Consider the following 6,490-nt stretch of genomic DNA (forward strand, 5'->3'; position numbering starts at 1 on the left):
GTGTTGGTAAAAGGTGTCTGCTGTAAAGGGAAGTGAATTCCTGAAGGAATAGTTTTCTAGAACATGACACCTCATGGCTAAGGCGTGACCGGGGGCCTGGGGGCGGAGCCCCCAGCGAGCTTTAGCGAGTTACACCTCTAAAATCGGAATTGTAATCGTGTTATATATGTGTTTTTTAGGATGATTAAGGAAATGATTTCTTGTTATTTGATTGTAATAAGAAATTAGAAGGACACGATTCTAATACAATGTTCTTCTATAGTGTAGAAAGTGGTGTTGTTTAAGTTGCTATAGACAAATTTTTTAAAAGCCTCCAATAATATTCATATTCTAAATTACCTAATAAATAATCGTCTTCATTGAAAATATAAGAGTAAAAATACAGGAAGACTGTATGTAATTGTCCAGTATAAATAATCGTTTCAACAAGTCCTGCTGCCCAATAATTACTTTTGTACCAAAGGACAGCATTGTAATACAGTGTACTACGTTACTGTGCAAAAACTGGTGTTCAATCAAATGTTATGAACTAATGTTTAAAAAGCCTTAACAAAATTCATATTTGTAAATTACGAACAAATTTAGTCTTCATAAAAATACAAGACGAGAGATACAGGTAGACTGCAAGAAATTGTCCAGTAAATATGAAATATTTCAAAAAGTCTTGCTGCAGGTAATATGTACTACTATGCCGAAGGGTTCCATTATAAGGGACTTTTCTATATTACAGTGCAAAAGTAATGTTCTCTCAAATGTTACCAACAAATGTTTAAAAAGCCCCCAACGATAATCATATTTGTAAATCACCTACAAATTGTATCTTCATTAAAAATACATGAATAAATATACAGGGAGACTGCAAGAATTTGTGCAGTATATATGAAACTTTTCAAGAAATCTTGCTGAGGTAGTATGTACAACTATGCCCAAGGTTTCCGTTATAATCCACTGTACTACATTATAGTACAAAAGTAGTGTTCACTCAAATGCTATGAAAAAGATTTAAACAATCTCCAACAATATTCATATTTGTAAATTATCTAGTAAATTGTAGTCTTCATTGTAAATAGAAGACTAAATGTGCAGGAAGACTGAAATATTTTCCCACCCTTATATCACAGATATGAATTACTTTTTCTGCAGGTAATATGTACAATTAACTACAAGGACACTATTATAATACATTGTACTAAATTACACTGCAAAACATAATATTAAAAAATGTTACGAATAAATATTTGAAAGGTTGCAAAAATCACATTTGTAAACAGTGAGTGTTTTCGCAAAATGAAAGGTTTAATAGGTAGGCTATTGGAAGACAGTGTCCGCTGTTTATGTTTGAGAAAATAAATTCTGTTATTGTCTCTAACATGTATAGGTGTGCGCAAAGTGTACATAATAAGCCATGCACATGATTGCCAGAGTAGTAGTAGTAGTAGAGTTCTCTCTAATAAATTGTGTGTTTGCTTTTCAAAGTTACATGGAAGGAATAATACCGGTTGAATGGAAGTATGTGTTGGTAAAAGGTGTCTGCTGTAAAGGGAAGTGAATTCCTGAAGGAATAGTTTTCTAGAACATGACACCTCATGGCTAAGGCGTGACCGGGGGCCTGGGGGCGGAGCCCCCAGCGAGCTTTAGCGAGTTACACCTCTAAAATCGGAATTGTAATCGTGTTATATATGTGTTTTTTAGGATGATTAAGGAAATGATTTCTTGTTATTTGATTGTAATAAGAAATTAGAAGGACACGATTCTAATACAATGTTCTTCTATAGTGTAGAAAGTGGTGTTGTTTAAGTTGCTATAGACAAATTTTTTAAAAGCCTCCAATAATATTCATATTCTAAATTACCTAATAAATAATCGTCTTCATTGAAAATATAAGAGTAAAAATACAGGAAGACTGTATGTAATTGTCCAGTATAAATAATCGTTTCAACAAGTCCTGCTGCCCAATAATTACTTTTGTACCAAAGGACAGCATTGTAATACAGTGTACTACGTTACTGTGCAAAAACTGGTGTTCAATCAAATGTTATGAACTAATGTTTAAAAAGCCTTAACAAAATTCATATTTGTAAATTACGAACAAATTTAGTCTTCATAAAAATACAAGACGAGAGATACAGGTAGACTGCAAGAAATTGTCCAGTAAATATGAAATATTTCAAAAAGTCTTGCTGCAGGTAATATGTACTACTATGCCGAAGGGTTCCATTATAAGGGACTTTTCTATATTACAGTGCAAAAGTAATGTTCTCTCAAATGTTACCAACAAATGTTTAAAAAGCCCCCAACGATAATCATATTTGTAAATCACCTACAAATTGTATCTTCATTAAAAATACATGAATAAATATACAGGGAGACTGCAAGAATTTGTGCAGTATATATGAAACTTTTCAAGAAATCTTGCTGAGGTAGTATGTACAACTATGCCCAAGGTTTCCGTTATAATCCACTGTACTACATTATAGTACAAAAGTAGTGTTCACTCAAATGCTATGAAAAAGATTTAAACAATCTCCAACAATATTCATATTTGTAAATTATCTAGTAAATTGTAGTCTTCATTGTAAATAGAAGACTAAATGTGCAGGAAGACTGAAATATTTTCCCACCCTTATATCACAGATATGAATTACTTTTTCTGCAGGTAATATGTACAATTAACTACAAGGACACTATTATAATACATTGTACTAAATTACACTGCAAAACATAATATTAAAAAATGTTACGAATAAATATTTGAAAGGTTGCAAAAATCACATTTGTAAACAGTGAGTGTTTTCGCAAAATGAAAGGTTTAATAGGTAGGCTATTGGAAGACAGTGTCCGCTGTTTATGTTTGAGAAAATAAATTCTGTTATTGTCTCTAACATGTATAGGTGTGCGCAAAGTGTACATAATAAGCCATGCACATGATTGCCAGAGTAGTAGTAGTAGTAGAGTTCTCTCTAATAAATTGTGTGTTTGCTTTTCAAAGTTACATGGAAGGAATAATACCGGTTGAATGGAAGTATGTGTTGGTAAAAGGTGTCTGCTGTAAAGGGAAGTGAATTCCTGAAGGAATAGTTTTCTAGAACATGACACCTCATGGCTAAGGCGTGACCGGGGGCCTGGGGGCGGAGCCCCCAGCGAGCTTTAGCGAGTTTTACTCTAATGTCGAATAAGTAATTTTGCTGTCGTCAGAATAACATTGGAACACGATGCAATTTTTTTTTTTTAAATCTCGAGAATGAATCCCCCTACCCCCTGCTTAGAAACTCTATGAATGAAGTACCGCGCAAGTTGTTATATGAAAGGATGGCGCCAAGTTCTGGTGAACAACAGTTACAAACACTCAGGGAATCACTTTCAAATTTAGATTTGAAACTTGCCTATGTTGTCTGTTGAAAATTATAAAGTAGTTTGACATAATTGTGAGCTAGTGGTAACCATAGACAACAGCCAAGTTTCAAATCTAAATTTGAAGTGAGCCAGTGAGTGTTTGTAACTGTTGTCCACCAGAACTTGGCGCCTATTTTTGTGATTTCAATTCTTTTTAAGGCCACTCGTACTTGGCTCTTTTACAGGAATGTTTTTTGTTGGATATCACTTCTTTTTGTAGACTAATTTCGAGGATAACATTTTCTTTTGGTATCAAACTCAATAACTTGTAACTTGCGTCTTACTTTTCATGTACAAAGGAATTATATCAATATTTTGTAAAGAAAAAAAATAATACTACTAATTGTAAAAAAAAAAAAAAAAAAAAAAGAATACCTGTGCCATACACAGTGTGTAGAAGTTTTTATACCCTTCAATATCCTTATAGAACATATTTTGTATTGTACACTACCAAGACTACTAATAAAAGTAATGCCATTTTTATAATTACTACTGCCCCTACTACTACTACAAGCATTATATAATACTACTACAGGAAGTAAAAACAACAACAAAAATAACAATTACTAGTACTATAAAAACTACTGCTACACTGGGCAATTGTTTTTAGAGGACTTGAGTTTTGAGGAGGGAAGAGATTATTAGTTTTGGGGGGGAGTGCGCCATCAGCTTTGGGGGGGAGTGCGCCATCAGCTTTGGGGGGGATGGGCACCCCTGATGCTTACAGTTAATTAGTTTCGACTTTGCTACCAAGAACATAGTAAAATAGTTGGTTATGTGACGGTTAACAAAAACTTATCGCAAAGTGTCACAAAAAGTAAACTTTTTAACGATAAACCAATAGCATAATCACATGGTGGAAGACACGGTCGTGGTTTACACGCCTATTGTACGGTCCAAAGATAATATATGCATTTAGAAGATAAATTTACATGATGCTTGTAGGTTTCCGACATCGCTACTTATTAAAATAAATACTTACTGAAATGAACAAAAATAAAATAACTTAACATAGCTGCGGTTGTTACCTTTTGGAAGAATGTCACGCTTAATTTAAGACAGGCAGCTCTAAGCATAGTAGATATTATAGCGTGTCCCAAACAGTGGTCGAATTCGGCCGGTATGGGATACTGGTGGAAAAAATGCTAACAATTGTATTAGCTGTTATATTTTAAGAACGTTCTATTGAAGTAATAGCAGGCCAAGTGTGTAGTCCTTAATAATTGATACAGTATGAAGTGAATTGAATTAAAAAAAAAAAAAGTTTCAAAACGATATTTATACAAACGCCTAATTTCATTCTTTTAACGCTTTTAGCACACCAGTGTATTTATGTCAGTGGGAAGTGTAAGAACTTCAACAATTTCAATTCTGACACAGGCAATCATTCAATGCTGTGAGGGAAAAAGTTTCTACGAACAGCAAGTGTGGACGACAGAACTTGGAGCGTCAGTGAAAACTAAGTCACTGACAGAAAAAAAACAACATTAGTTTCAGCGTATCAGAGGACATCAAAGCTAACAGGCGTGTTCGAGAATAGATTCATCGATCGTAAAGTTGCATAAATGGCGGCATTCTTTCAACTCCTTAATAACTCCAACTACGCCAGAAGTTACAAAGGGAAATCTTCGCAAATCCATGAAATTCCATCAATGGACACTAGATGTGAATCTAAACCAGATTAAATACTCACTGTTCCAGTGTTGTGCGAAAGTACCTTAATAACCAGTTTCTAAAGCAGCCTATTAAAAACTATTCATTGGTCTCAGTAAAGCTCAGCCCTGGCACCATTGCGCTTTTAGGTATTTAAAAAGCCATAGTTTTATGCAAACAACACATATGGCACTTGGCATCTAGAATGAAAAACGCTTGTCAGCATATTGATTCTACCTAAACCAAAGATTGATGAAATCACATAACTGACTAAGTAACATTACGAATATGCTTTACAACCCTCATTCCAGGCTTAATGGGACAGTATATTATAATGTGGTCATTAATTGCAATTTAACGGGTAATCCACAAGTCGCGCATATCAAACTAATAATGAAAACTAGGTTTTATTAAGTAATCCTACTTTATGTTATTTGATATAGTAATATATATTTTCAAGTATAGTTTCACAACACACGTATAATTCACATGTATATTTTCACAACATATGAACTCTTGTTAATGTAAATTTTCACAACATATACTCAAAATGGCTGCCCCATTCAGTAATACAAGTACAAAGTCTCGTCCAGTAATGCAAGTACAAACTCTTTTTACCGTGTTTTAAGCCACCTTGTGAAGTAGTGTATACTGATAATGTGAACCTCATTTGTTATGTTCATCTTTAGTTCCTCCAGTGTGTGTAGTCTGTTGTTATAGACCTTACTTCAAGGTAATCCTACAGATAGAAATTAGGGACTACAAATCGGATGAACATAGGGGCCATAATCCCTTAGAGATACTATGCTCGCTCCCCTCCCCCTTCCAAAAAAAAAAGCGCAAAAAATGCGTGACATCGTTAGATGTGTGACATGTAGCACTGTCCTGCTGAATGGCAAGCGCAATGAATCTTGTTATACAACATTGTTCACTGTAATTTCAAAGAAAATGGGGCCCACTATACGACGACACCATATGGTACACCAAACTCCTATTTTGTGAGTGTGTAACGGGGTGTAGCCCAACACATATGGATTTTTAGTTGGCCAAATACGAGTGTTTTGACTGTTCGCGTAGTCACTAAGGTGAAACTACGCCTCATTAGTGAAGAAAACACGATCAAGCTCTGAAATTCCATGGTTGTCAACAAATGAGCAAAACTGTACACTACGCGTTTATCTTTATCCTGCTCCTTCAAGTCTTGAACACTGCGAACATGATATGCACGAAAGTGTAATCTCTTCATCGCTCTCAGAGCACTTCCACCTCAAACTTTTTGAGGGTGAACGTTGCATCACATTTTTAACCTCAGCCAGTTTAGCATGTCAAAATGGCCGGTGTCTCGGTTCTCTTATCTGCAACAGATCCGCATTTTCTAAAACCGGGGTTAATCTCGTACCGGTAATGATTGAATTGTTAGGCATTGCCTTATCAAGGATATTTC

Source organism: Thermobia domestica, chromosome 11 (assembly GCF_964235325.1).
Source record: "Thermobia domestica chromosome 11, izTheDome1.hap1.1, whole genome shotgun sequence".
Lineage (NCBI taxonomy): Eukaryota > Metazoa > Arthropoda > Insecta > Zygentoma > Lepismatidae > Thermobia > Thermobia domestica.